Source organism: Rhinoderma darwinii, chromosome 1 (assembly GCF_050947455.1).
Source record: "Rhinoderma darwinii isolate aRhiDar2 chromosome 1, aRhiDar2.hap1, whole genome shotgun sequence".
In the NCBI taxonomy this organism is placed as follows: Eukaryota; Metazoa; Chordata; class Amphibia; order Anura; family Rhinodermatidae; genus Rhinoderma; species Rhinoderma darwinii.
This window is the reverse complement of record NC_134687.1, coordinates 658,960,331-658,975,258: the sequence shown is the minus strand read 5'-3', so window position 1 is coordinate 658,975,258 and position 14,928 is coordinate 658,960,331. Positions and strand designations below refer to the sequence as shown.

Here is a 14,928-nt window from a genome sequence, read left to right as displayed (position 1 = left end):
GGGCAGTGTGTGTGGTAATATATACAGGGAGCAGCGTGTGTGGTAATATATACAGGGAGCAGTGTGTGTGGTAATATATACAGGGGGCAGTGTGTGTGGTAATATCTACAGGGAGCAGTGTGTGTGGTAATATCTACAGGGAGCAGTGTGTGTGGTAATATCTACAGGGAGCAGTATGTGTGGTAATATCTACAGGGAGCAGTGTGTGTGGTAATATATACAGGGAGCAGCGTGTGTGGTAATATATACAGGGAGCAGTGTGTGTGGTAATATATACAGGGGGCAGTGTGTGTGGTAATATATACAGGGAGCAGAGTGTGGTAATATATACAGGGAGCAGTGTGTGTGGTAATATATACAGGGAGCAGTGTGTGTGGTAATATCTACAGGGGGCAGTGTGTGTGGTAATATCTACAGGGAGCAGTGTGTGTGGTAATATCTACAGGGAGCAGTGTGTGTGGTAATATCTACAGGGAGCAGTGTGTGTGGTAATATATACAGGGGGCACTGTGTATGTGGTGCTTTACCTTACAGTGTTTGGTACGATTTTATTCAGAGGCACAGTGTTTGGTGCTATTATATTTAGGGGTGCAGTGCATGGTGCTATTATATTTAGGGGCGCAGTGCATTGTGCTATTATATTTAGGGGTGCAGTATATGGTGCTATTATATTTAGGGGTGCAGTGTATAGTGCGATTATATTTAGGGACACAGTGTGTGGTATTATATTCAGGGGCACAGTGTTTCGTGCCATTATATTTAGGGGCACAGTGTTTGGTGCTATCATATTTAGGGGCATAATGTGTGGTACCATGATCATTTTATCAATAATTTTATCTTCGTTTATAGGTGTGGAAACGTTGGAAAAGTGAGAAGCTGAAGACATCTGAGTGGAAAATTCTTCAGAAATGGGTCATGGCCTGGACCCGATGGAGAAGAAAAGTGGAAAAAAAAACTACTAGAATCTGAGAAGACGTCACCTGTGAGTCACTGGATTTACAGAGAATCTGTCACCTCTCCTGACATGTTTGTTATAGGAAATCCTTGTATTTCGCATGTTTTTGTGCAGTCCAGGACTGATAGACAAATGTGTGTTACCATTCGCCTTGTCAGGAGGATGTGTCCCTGCACAGTGTGATACTGTCAGCGATGGTTGGAGACTGTCAGTATGTAGGGACACAACCATGTGACAAGGGGAATTGTAACACCCAATTGTTAATGATTGCACAAAAAGGTAGTGTTAACAATAGTTACGGCGCAGCAGTGGAGAAGGGGGGCCCAAGTTTGGGTAACAGCCCAGGGCCTATGGTCTACTTAATCCGCCACTGCATCTACCTCATGATTCTCTGGCACATTGCGATTTTCCTCTGGACAGTCCTGGGAATACAGAGGACTGGGACATCTCTCTGGTGGATTTCTTCTACTGGATCCATCTGTAGGAAACACACAGTGACTGATATATAGACAGATATACAGTAGTCATGTATTCAGACACTTCATTAGGCCCACGGCTGCCATAGAACACCCTGCGATCTTACACAGGGTGCCGGTGGGGTGAGAGAGGGAGCTCCCTCCCTCTCTCCAAAATCACTCAGATGCGGCGCTCGCTATGGATACCAAAGAAACGCAACGCAATATTTATTCCTCCGATTCCGCATTTTATAGAAATATCCCACATGTGGCGCATGTGTCCTATTTAGTGAAACATGAGCCCCAGAAATGAAGGAGCACCTTGTGGATTCTGGGGTCTCCTTTTCATTAGGGTGTTTTCTAGGCACCACTATAGGTTTGAGGAGGCCTTAAAGGGGTTTTCCAGACCCTAAAAATTGATGATAGGCCGCCAATAGCTGAACGGTCGGGGTCCGACTCCTGGTACCCCCAATGTTCAGCTGTTTTGAAGGGGGTGCAGTGCTTGTATGTTTTTTTTTTGGGGGTCGGGGGGGGGAATAAAAAAAAAAAAAAAAAAAAAGAAATTCCGCCATTGTTCTATGTATTATAAACTTACGCCTTTACGCGTTTTTTTTTATGTTTTACGACTTTTGCAGAATAAAATCCCTTATGAACGAAATTATTTGTTTTTGCATCGTCGCTTTCCAAGAGCCAGAACTTTTTTATTTTTCCATCAATGTAGTGATACGAGGGCTTGTTATTTGCAGGACGAGACGTAGTTTTCGTTGGTACTTTTTTGGGGTACATGGGTCATCTTGATGAACTTTTATTATTACTTTTCTGGGGGCCAATGGAAAAAAAAACAACAATTCCGCCATTTTTTTCCGCCACTTTTTTACACTTTTACTAAATAAAAACACTTTTTAATGGAAAAAATGTTTCCAATGTAGTCATTTTTATTAATAATTTTTATTTCACAGTAATTACTTATTTTTTTCTCCCACTAGGGGACTTCACTGTGCGATCTTCTGATCGCAGATATAGTGCTTTGGTATACTTAGTATACCAGAGCATTCCTGCTTCTGGCACGGCCTAATAGGCATACAGCCAGGGCAGGCCTGGGGGCTTTGTTAGGACCCCGGCTTCCATGGTACCTCATCGTGGGCCCGCGATCACGTTTCCGGGCCGCCCATGGGTGACAGAGGGAGCTCCCTCCCTTCGTAAACCACAATTGACGATGTGGTCACCATTGACTGCAGCATTTAAGGGGTTAAATGGCCGTGATTGCCGGAAACTTCGAGGTGGAGCACCCGCTCCAGCCTGCACGGGACGACCGTGCAGAACTTAGACTGGGCAGCCATGGAAAGGCATTTTGGTGGTCACAAAGGGGTTAAACTTGAAATCGTTTTTCTTTTTTTCGTCTTACTAGGGGACTTGAAGATCCAACGTTGTGGTCACTGGTATAATACTTATGTGTTGCAGGGTATTACACCCGTCAGCTTTACACTGACAGACTGACTATTAGACTCCCCCTCTGGTAGGACCTGACAGGCTTCCGTAGATGGCAGACCTGGAGGACATTGTTAGACCTCCAGTTGCCATAGCAAAGCCGAACAGAAACTAAACTGGTGAGCGCTTCTGCCGCTTCGTTTTAGCGATCGTTGGGGGTCTCAGTAGACGTCAGAAGTCTGGTGAACGTGGAGTTAGACTTTAAGCATTTTTTTAGTCTAATGTTTAACTTATGTTCTGGGGTGAAACATCTTCTATAAAGTGTTTGTTTGGAGCTGGCAGTGACAGCTCTATAGAATGCCGGACAGCAAGCACTGGACATAAGAGAATAGGGGGGGGGGGGTGACCCCATTATGTAATACAGCAGTGTGCAGTGAGCATGCTCCCACCTCACCCCCTGTACTGAGAGGAGGGGGAGGCAGCCGCTCACTCCCTGGACCACACGTCTATCACACACCGCAGTATGGAGATGTGTATTACCAAGCTGCGGATGTGTATACCCCACATGATGACACAGAAGAGGGTCCCTGACAACAACAGTCTCATCATGTGGGGAATACACCCCCCCCCCCGACACGGCAATACCTCTGTATACTGCAGTGTAAAGATGTGCACTCCATGCAGTTATGGGGGAACGGAGGACAATAATAACGGAGGCTGTCAGGACATGCTGGGAGTTGTAGTTCTGCACAGCAGGAGCGACACAGGTTGGAAAACATTGCCCCAGGACATAAAGGCGATGCAAGTGCAGAATGAAGTGTCTACCAGGAGAACGTCTCATCCATGTGCAGAAGAGAAGACCCCAGTATTAGATCTCACACTGAACCTGCAGAACATCTTTCCACATGATTGTCATCTCCGCTGATCACACATGGTAGAACTTTACACTCCTCATGTAGGAGATTATAAAAGCAGCGCAGATCAGTCACTGGTTATATAAGACTATGTTCACACACACAAGTCACTGCCCACCTCCGCTGAATGTACCTGCTGCAGAAACTACAACATTCAGATATATGGAAACTTCTACAACAAATCTGGGACCATCTCCTAGTGCAGCACTGCAGCAAAGCGAGGAACGTGCGATCAGAGATCAGGAATCACATGTCTGTATATACGGCACATGACGAAACTAACACTGCAACAACAAACTAATAATATATCAATTATATATCTATATCTCACCCTGTGATGTGCGCGGCCGGTACTCCTCCATCATGACCTCCTCGTACAGATCCTTGTGTCCTTCTAGATACTCCCACTCCTCCATGGAGAAATAGACAGTGACATCCTGACACCTTATAGGAACCTGACACATACAATGATACAGTCATCACCCAGACACCTCCAGTGCTGTTACTGTAGAATTTCCCAGCATTCCCAGCAGTGTCACCTCTCCAGTCAGCAGCTCAGTCATCTTGTAGATCAGTTCTAAGATCTTCTTCTCATGTATCCGGGAGTGAGGGGGAGGCTCTGTGATGGGGCTCTGACTACTGCTCCATCCTCCTGACTCATGGATGATGGGAGTCGTACAGTCACCCGATGTCTTCTTCACTATTGTGTACTCCTGTGTATGGAGAGAGACACTTAGAGAACTGAACACAGTATTCCCCTCAGTAGAGAGAGGGAGATTGTGACCCCGCTGTATAGAGCTCTAGTGACCCCACATCTGTAATACTGGGGTCCTCACCTACAAAGAGACATTGAGAAAATAGAACGAGGCCAAAACTAAAAAGGAAATAATATTGGGGGGACTAGATGGACCATGTGCTCTCCTCCTGCCGTCATCTCCTATGTTTCTATATAGAGGTCATCCTGATCCTCCTGGTTCCTGGTCATTCTCATTGCTCTACAACATTACTATCGCTGCATTGGTGACATGACACATAACTGACCATATTGGTGGCTGATCTTCAGCTTTTCTGCTGTAGGATTCTTGACGTCACTTGGAAGGTCTGGACGCTGTTATACAGGACACTGGACTCTTCCTATTATGTATTGTCCCTTCCCTATGTGTGACTTGTTCTATAATGTAGAAAAGTTTACCTCTCCGCTCAACAGGTAGATGATCTCCAAGGTGAAGTCTAATATTCTTCTGCTCATCTCATTCCTGTCCTTGTCCATCCTTGGTGGGTCATTCAGGAGAAGGAGCGTTGTGGAGGAGAAGATGAGAAAACTGGAGGAACTGGAGGATCTAGTACTGCAGACGTCTTTATGAAGAAAGGAGAAGATGGAAATCATAGAGGGGACAACATCATGTGTGACATACAGAACCTCACTTATTCATCATTGAGAGAAACATCTTCTCAGAGCCGTCACCACATGGAATAAAGGGGTATTCCCAACACGGACATTGCTCCCCAGGATATGCCAGAAATGTCTGATAGATGCGGCTCCACCTCTGGGTGGCCTTGTTAGGTGGTTTCTGTAACTCCTATAGAAGTGAATGGAGAGACACAATCTGCTCAGCTCCTCCTGCTATATAATATGCTGCCAACAGATCAGACGAGTGGTCAATGTGACAGATGCCCTTTATGAATTAATACACCCCTAATATAAGTTTTTACAGATATTAGAAGTTTCCTCAGAGATCCTGGATCTTCAGAGACATCTAAAATTCTTATTTAGTAATTGTACTTCACTGTACCCTGTGACTAACACTTTGTTCACATCTTCAAGACAGACACCAATCACGGTTCATGTAAGTTCCCGGCAGTCCAGTCTTTTACATTGCTCTGTGCTCCTCCTTCTAGACCTGTCCTCTGCTTCTACATTACTCTGTGCTCCTCCTTCTAGACCTGTCCTCTGCCTTCTACATTACTCTGTGCTCCTCCTTCTAGACCTCTCCTCTGCTTCTACATTACTCTGTGTTCCCCCTTCTAGACCTGTCCTCTGCTACTACATTACTCTGTGCTCCTCCTTCTAGACCTGTCCTCTGCCTTCTACATTACTCTGTGCTCCCCCTTCTAGACCTGTCCTCTGCTTCTACATTACTCTGTGCTCCTCCTTCTAGACCTGTCCTCTGCGCTCCTCCTTCTAGACCTGTCCTCTGCTTCTACATTACTCTTTGCTCCTCCTTCTAGACCTGTCCACCCCCTTCTACATTACTCTGTACTCCTCCTTCTAGACCTGTCCTCTGCTTCTACATTACTCTGTGCTCCTCCTTCTAGACCTGTCCTGATTCTACATTACTCTGTGCTCCTCCTTCTAGACCTGTCCTCCACCTTCTACATTACTCTGTGCTCCCCCTTCTAGACCTGTCCTCTGCTTCTACATTACTCTGTGCTCCTCCTTCTAGACCTGTCCTCTGCTTCTACATTACTCTGTGCTCCTCCTTCTAGACATGTCCACCCCCTTCTACATTACTCTGTACTCCTCCTTCTAGACATGTCCTCTGCTTCTACATTACTCTGTGCCCCTCCTTCTAGACATGCCCTCTGCTTCTACATTACTCTGTGCTCCTCCTTCTAGACCTGTCCTCTGCTTCTACATTACTCTGTGCTCCTCCTTCTAGACCTGTCCTCTGCTTCTACATTACTCTGTGCTCCTCCTTCTAGACCTGTCCTCTGCTTCTACATTACTCTGTGCTCCTCCTTCTGGACCTGTCCTCTGCCTTCTACATTAATCTGTGCTCCTCATGCCAGATCTGTCTTCCGCCTTCTACATTACTCTGTGCTCCTTCTAGATCTGTCCTCTGCCTCTACATTACCCTGTGCTCCTCCTTCTAGACCTCTCCTCCGCTTTTACATTACTCTGTGCTCCTCCTTCTAGACCTGTCCTCCGCTTCTACATTACTCTGTGCTCCTCCTTCTAGACCTGTCCTCCGCTTCTACATTAATCTGTGCTCCTCCTTCTAGATCTGACCTCCGCCTTCTACATTACTCTGTGCTGCTCCTTCTAGACCTGTCCTCTGCTTCTACATTACTCTGTGCTCCTCCTTCTAGACATGCCCTCTGCTTCTACATTACTCTGTGCCCCTCCTTCTAGACATGCCCTCTGCTTCTACATTACTCTGTGTTCCCCCTTCTAGACCTGTCCTCTGCTTCTACATTACTCTGTGCTCCTCCTTCTAGACCTGTCCTCTGATTCTACATTACTCTGTGCTTCTCCTTCTAGACATGCCCTCTGCTTCTACATTACTCTGTGCTCCTCCTTCTAAACCGGTCCTCTGCTTCTACATTACTCTGTGCTCCTCCTTCTAGACATGCCCTCTGCTTCTACATTACTCTGTGCTCCTCCTTCTAGACCTGTCCTCTGCTTCTACATTACTCTGTGCTCCTCCGTCTAGACATGCCCTCTGCTTCTACATTACTCTGTGGCCCTTTTTCTAGACATGCCCTCTGCTTCTACATTACTCTGTGCTCCTCCTTCTAGACCTGTCCCTCGCCTTCTACATTACTCTCTGCTCCTCCTTCTGGACCTGTCCTCAGCTTCTACATTACTCTGTGCTCCTCATTCCAGATCTGTCTTCCGCCTTCTACATTACTCTGTGCTCCTCCTTCTAGACCTGTCCTCTGCTTCTACATTACTCTGTGCTCCTCCTTCTAGACATGCCATCTGCTTCTACATTACTCTGTGCCCCTCCTTCTAGACATGCCCTCTGCTTCTACATTACTCTGTGCTCCTCCTTCTAGACCTGTCCTCTGCTTCTACATTACTCTGTGCTCCTCCTTCTAGACCTGTCCTCTGCTTCTACATTACTCTGTGCTCCTCCTTCTAGACCTGTCCTCTGCTTCTACATTACTCTCTGCTCCTCCTTCTGGACCTGTCCTCTGCCTTCTACATTAATCTGTGCTCCTCATTCCAGATCTGTCTTCCGCCTTCTACATTACTCTGTGCTCCTCCTTCTAGACATGCCCTCTGCTTCTACATTACTCTGTGGCCCTCCTTCTAGACATGCCCTCTGCTTCTACATTACTCTGTGCTCCTCCTTCTAGACCTGTCCTCTGCTTCTACATTACTCTTTGCTCCTCCTTCTAGACCTGTCCTCTGCTTCTACATTACTCTGTGTTCCCCCTTCTAGACCTGTCCTCTCCTTCTACATTACTCTGTGCTCCCCCTTCTAGACCTGTCCTCTGCTTCTACATTACTCTGTGCTCCTCCTTCTAGACCTGTCCTCTGCTTCTACATTACTCTGTGCTCCCCCTTCTAGACCTGTCCTCTGCTTCTATATTACTCTGTGCTCCTCCTTCTAGACCTGTCCACCCCCTTCTACATTACTCTGTACTCCTCCTAGACCTGTCCACTGCCTTCTACATTACTCTGTGCTCCTCCTAGACCTGTCCTCTGCTTCTACATTACTCTGTGCTTCTCCTTCTAGACCTGTCCTCTGCTTCTACATTAGTCTGTGCTCCTCCTTCTAGACCTATCCTCCACCTTCTACATTACTCTGTGCTCCTCCTCCTAGACCTGTCCTCTGCTTCTACATTACTCTGTGCTCCTCCTTCTAGACCTGTCCTCTGCTTCTACATTACTCTGTGCTCCACCTTCTAGACATGCCCTCTGCTTCTACATTACTCTGTGCTCCTCCTTCTAGACATGCCCTCTGCTTCTACATTACTCTGTGCTCCTCCTTCTAGACCTGTCCTCTGCTTCTACATTACTCTGTGCTCCTCCTTCTAGACCTGTCCTCTGGCTTCTACATTACTCTGTGCTCCTCCTTCTAGACCTGTCCTATGCTTCTACATTACTCTGTGCTCCTCCTTCTAGACCTGTCCTCTGCTTCTACATTACTCTGTGCTCCTCCTTCTAGACCTGTCCTCTGCTTCTACATTACTCTGTGCTCCTCCTTCTAGACATGTCCTCTGCCTTCTACATTACTCTGTGCTCCTCCTAGACCTGTCCTCTGCTTCTACATTACTCTGTGCTCCTCCTTCTAGACCTGTCCTCTGCTTCTACATTACTCTGTGCTCCTCCTTCTAGACCTGTCCTCTGCTTCTACATTACTCTGTGCTCCACCTTCTAGACATGCCCTCTGCTTCTACATTACTCTGTGCTCCTCCTTCTAGACCTGTCCCCCGCCTTCTACATTACTCTCTGCTCCTCCTTCTGGACCTGTCCTCTGCCTTCTACATTAATCTGTGCTCCTCATGCCAGATCTGTCTTCCGCCTTCTACATTACTCTGTGCTCCTCCTTCTAGATCTGTCCTCTGCCTCTACATTACCCTGTGCTCCTCCTTCTAGACCTCTCCTCCGCTTCTACATTACTCTGTGCTCCTCCTTCTAGACCTATCCTCTGCTTCTACATTACTCTGTGCTCCTCATTCTGGACCTGTCCTCCACCTTCTACATTACTCTGTGCTCCTCCTTCTGGACCTGTCCTCCGCCTTCTACATTAATCTGTGCTCCTCATTCTAGATCTGTCTTCCGCCTTCTACATTACCCTGTGCTCCTCCTTCTAGACCTCTCCTCCGCTTCTACATTACTCTGTGCTCCTCCTTCTAGACCTGTCCTCCGCTTCTACATTACTCTGTGCTCCTCCTTCTAGACCTGTCCTCCGCTTCGACATTACTCTGTGCTTCTCCTTCTAGACCCGTCCTCTGCTTCTACATTACTCTGTGCTCCTCCTTCTAGACTTGCCCTCTGCTTCTACATTACTCTGTGCTCCTCCTTCTAGACTTGCCCTCTGCTTCTACATTACTCTGTGCCCCTCCTTCTAGACATGCCCTCTGCTTCTACATTACTCTGTGCTCCCCCTTCTAGACCTGTCCTCTGCTTCTACATTACTCTGTGCTCCCCCTTCTAGACCTGTCCTCTGCTTCTACATTACTCTGTGCTCCTCCTTCTAGACCTGTCCTCTGCTTCTACATTACTCTGTGCTCCTCCTTCTAGACCTGTCCACCCCCTTCTACATTACTCTGTACTCCTCCTTCTAGACCTGTCCTCTGCTTCTACATTACTCTGTGCTCCTCCTTCTAGACCTGTCCTCCGCTTCTACATTACTCTGTGCTCCTCCTTCTAGACCTGTCCTCTGATTCTACATTACTCTGTGCTCCTCCTTCTAGACCTGTCCTCTGCTTCTACATTACTCTGTGCTCCTCCTTCTAGACCTGTCCTCTGATTCTACATTACTCTGTGCTTCTCCTTCGAGATCTGTCCTCTGCTTCTACATTAGTCTGTGCTCCTCCTTCTAGACCTGTCCTCCACCTTCTACATTACTCTGTGCTCCTCCTTCTAGACCTGTCCTCCGCTTCTACATTACTCTGTGCTCCTCCTTCTAGACCTGTCCTCCGCTTCTACATTACTCTGTGCTCCTCCTTCTAGACCCGTCCTCCGCTTCGACATTACTCTGTGCTTCTCCTTCTAGACCCGTCCTCTGCTTCTACATTACTCTGTGCTCCTCCTTCTAGACTTGCCCTCTGCTTCTACATTACTCTGTGCTCCTCCTTCTAGACTTGCCCTCTGCTTCGACATTACTCTGTGCTTCTCCTTCTAGACCCGTCCTCTGCTTCTACATTACTCTGTGCTCCTCCTTCCAGACTTGCCCTCTGCTTCTACATTACTCTGTGCTTCTCCTTCTAGACCCGTCCTCTGCTTCTACATTACTCTGTGCTCCTCCTTCTAGACCTGTCCACCCCCTTCTACATTACTCTGTACTCCTCCTTCTAGACCTGTCCTCTGCTTCTACATTACTCTGTGCTCCTCCTTCTAGACCTGTCCTCCGCTTCTACATTACTCTGTGCTCCTCCTTCTAGACCTGTCCTCTGATTCTACATTACTCTGTGCTCCTCCTTCTAGACCTGTCCTCTGCTTCTACATTACTCTGTGCTCCTCCTTCTAGACCTGTCCTCTGATTCTACATTACTCTGTGCTTCTCCTTCGAGATCTGTCCTCTGCTTCTACATTAGTCTGTGCTCCTCCTTCTAGACCTGTCCTCCACCTTCTACATTACTCTGTGCTCCTCCTTCTAGACCTGTCCTCTGCTTCTACATTACTCTGTGCTTCTCCTTCTAGACCTGTCCTCTGCTTCTACATTACTCTGTGCTCCTCCTTCTAGACATGCCCTCTGCTTCTACATTACTCTGTGCCCCTCCTTCTAGACATGCCCTCTGCTTCTACATTACTCTGTGCTCCTCCTTCTAGACCTGTCCTCTGCTTCTACATTACTCTGTGCTCCTCCTTCTAGACCTGTCCTCTGCTTCTACATTACTCTGTGCTCCTCCTTCTGGACCTGTCCTCCACCTTCTACATTACTCTGTGCTCCTCCTTCTAGACCTGTCCTCTGCTTCTACATTACTCTGTGCTTCTCCTTCTAGACCTGTCCTCTGCTTCTACATTACTCTGTGCTCCTCCTTCTAGACCTGTCCTCTGCTTCTACATTACTCTGTGCTCCTCCTTCTAGATATGCCCTCTGCTTCTACATTACTCTGCTCCTCCTTCTGGACCTGTCCTCCGCCTTCTACATTAATCTGTGCTCCTCATTCTAGATCTGTCTTCCGCCTTCTACATTACTCTGTGCTCCTCCTTCTAGATCTGTCCTCTGCCTCTACATTACCCTGTGCTCCTCCTTCTAGACCTCTCCTCCGCTTCTACATTACTCTGTGCTCCTCCTTCTAGACCTGTCCTCCGCTTCTACATTACTCTGTGCTCCTCCTTCTAGACCTGTCCTCCGCTTCTACATTAATCTGTGCTCCTCCTTCTAGATCTGTCCTCCGCCTTCTACATTACTCTGTGCTGCTCCTTCTAGACCTGTCCACTGCTTCTACATTACTCTGTGCTCCTCCTTCTAGACCCGTCCTCCTCCATTACTCTGTGCTCCTCCTTCTAGACCCGTCCTCTGCTTCTACATTACTCTGTGCTTCTCCTTCTAGACCTGTCCTCTGCTTCTACATTACTCTGTGCTCCTCCTTCTAGACATGCCCTCTGCTTCTACATTACTCTGTGCCCCTCCTTCTAGACATGCCCTCTGCTTCTACATTACTCTGTGTTCCCCTTCTAGACCTGTCCTCTGCTTCTACATGACTCTGTGCTCCTCTTCTAGACCTGTCCTCTGCTTCTACATTACTCTGTGCTCCTCCTTCTAGACCTGTCCTCTGCTTCTACATTACTCTGTGTTCCCCCTTCTAGACCTGTCCTCTGCTTCTACATTACTCTGTGCTCCTCCTTCTAGACCTGTCCTCTGTGCTCCTCCTAGACCTGTCCTCTGATTCTACATTACTCTGTGCTTCTCCTTCTAGACCTGTCCTCTGCTTCTACATTAGTCTGTGCTCCTCCTTCTAGACCTGTCCTCTGCTTCTACATTACTCTGTGCTCCTCCTTCTAGACATGCCCTCTGCTTCTACATTACTCTGTGCCCCTCCTTCTAGACATGCCCTCTGCTTCTACATTACTCTGTGCTCCTCCTCCTAGACCTGTCCTCTGCTTCTAAATTACTCTGTGCTCCTCCTTCTAGACCCGTCCTCTGCTTCTACATTACTATGTGCTCCTCCTTCTGGACCCGTCCTCTGCTTCTACATTACTCTGTGCTCCTCCTTCTAGACCTGTCCTCTGCTTCTACATTACTCTGTGCTTCTGCTTCTAGACCTGTCCACTGCTTCTACATTACTCTGTGCTCCTCCTTCTAGACCTGTCCTCTGCTTCTACATTACTCTGTGCTCCTCCTTCTAGACCTGTCCTCTGCTTCTACATTACTCTATGCTCCTCATTCTAGACCTGTCCTCTGCTTCTACATTACTCTGTGCTCCTCCTTCTAGACATGCCCTCTGCTTCTACATTACTCTGTGCTCTTCCTTCTGGACCTGTCCTCTGCCTTCTACATTACTCTGTGCTCCTTCTAGACCTGTCCTCTGCTTCTACATTACTCTGTGCTCCTCCTTCTAGACCTGTCCTCTGCTTCTACATTACTCTGTGCTCCTCCTTCTAGACCTGTTCTCTGCTTCTACATTACTCTGTGCTCCTCCTTCTAGACCTGTCCTCTGCTTCTACATTACTCTGTGCTCCTCCTTCTAGACCTGTCCTCTGCTTCTACATTACTCTGTGCTCCTCCTTCTAGACCTGTCCTCTGCTTCTACATTACTCTGTGCTCCTCCTTCTAGACCTGTCCTCATCCCACCCTCTCTCTGTTAGTGTCCCTCTAGGGTCTCAGTGTCCCGGGACCCTTACTCTTCTCCATCCAAACCTTTGGTGATATTTACCTCTCTGGTCTTGATGTTCCCTCCCTGCTATCTACAGTGTATAACATCTCCCGCTTCTTAAAGATCAACATGGAGAAAACTGAATCATCTTTACCCCAATTCACCCCCCCCCCCTTACCAGAAAGATCAATCACAGGTAATGGCTCCACACTTTTCCCCATCTCACAGGTCGCTGTATTCGGATAACACTTAATGTCAGACAGCACAGCCAAGCGCTTCCCACTTCAAGTCCGTCCCTCCTCGCCCTCTACGAGTCCGTCCCTCCTCGCCCTCTACGAGTCCGTCCCTCCTCGCCCTCTACGAGTCCGTCCCTCCTCGCCCTCTACGAGTCCGTCTCTCCTCGCCCTCTACGAGTCCGTCTCTCCTCGCCCTCTACGAGTCCGTCTCTCCTCGCCCTCTACGAGTCCGCCTCTCCTCGCCCTCTACGAGTCCGCCTCTCCTCGCCCTCTACGAGTCCGCCTCTCCTCGCCCTCTACGAGTCCGCCTCTCCTCGCCCTCTACGAGTCCGCCTCTCCTCGCCCTCTACGAGTCCGCCTCTCCTCGCCCTCTACGAGTCCGCCTCTCCTCGCCCTCTACGAGTCCGCCACTCCTCGCCCTCTACGAGTCCGCCACTCCTCGCCCTCTACGAGTCCGCCACTCCTCGCCCTCTACGAGTCCGTCTCTCCTCGCCCTCTACGAGTCCGTCTCTCCTCGCCCTCTACGAGTCAGTCTCTCCTCGCCCTCTACGAGTCCGTCTCTCCTCGCCCTCTACGAGTCCGTCTCTCCTCGCCCTCTACGAGTCCGTCTCTCCTCGCCCTCTACGAGTCCGTCTCTCCTCGCCCTCTACGAGTCCGTCTCTCCTCGCCCTCTACGAGTCCGTCTCTCCTCGCCCTCTACGAGTCCGTCTCTCCTCGCCCTCTACGAGTCCGTCTCTCCTCGCCCTCTACGAGTCCGTCTCTCCTCGCCCTCTACAAGTCCGTCTTTCCTCTCCCTCGAGCAGACATAAATGCCAGTACATATGCCCTCATCATCCACCGTCTAGACTACTCCCCCATCCTCCTCTGTGGCTTCCCATCTAACACTATTACACCCTCCTACCCATTCCCACCTCTGCTGCAGGGGTAAATCTACCTCTCCCCTCATTCCACCTCTGCGGTCACTGGCCACCCATTACCTACTAATAATATGTACAACACTGTGCCAAAAACCGCACAGAAATGACCGCATGTAACCTTACCTTACTACTGCATCATGGGAAATCTCATGACTGATAACAGAGAGAACACGAAACAATAGCGGTGACCGGAAGTCATGTACACCCGCCCAGCGCTGCTCTCTACCTCATACACGGCAACAGCTGAAGGACCTGTGATGACGTCACCACCATGTGACCGTGTCAGGAGGGCGGGGCTTATCAGTGGAGAGGAGGCATAGTCCCGCCCCTTCATGTCACCTGATCATCAGTTTACACAGCACAGGAGCCGCGTCCCCACACAGAGTCCTGCCCACCCATGTCACGTGATAATCATCAGTTTTCAAACATCACAGGAGCCCCGCCCCCTCACTGAGCCCCGCTTCCCAAAGTCCTTTATCCATCGCTTACTCTTCCCAGCTTTAAGCTCCGCCCCTGATACATCGGTCACGTGTTGTTGATATCGTCCCAGGACCTTCATCCACCACATCGCTCCACTGATAATCTCCGCTCCTTCTCTCCCCCCCCCCCCGGCATGGTAATGACGTCATCACAGGTCCTTTAGCCACAAGCTATTATATTTTGCACTGCTTACCTCCGATCACTCCTGCACTGGTCACATGATCCTCATTTCCTCTCACGTGATCGTTATCACAGGTCCTTCATGCATCGCTCAAACACGCCTCTCCACTGATAAGCTCCGCCCCTCCTTACCCGTTCACGTGA

The 14,928-nt window shown here is 48.8% G+C and overlaps 1 pseudogene; it reads right to left on the bottom strand.

Annotated features, from left to right (window-relative positions):
* LOC142707319 (uncharacterized) overlaps positions 1-14,377 on the bottom strand; it is a 59,405-nt pseudogene extending 45,028 nt beyond the window's left edge.
* Between the last annotated feature and the right edge of the window lie 551 nt (positions 14,378-14,928).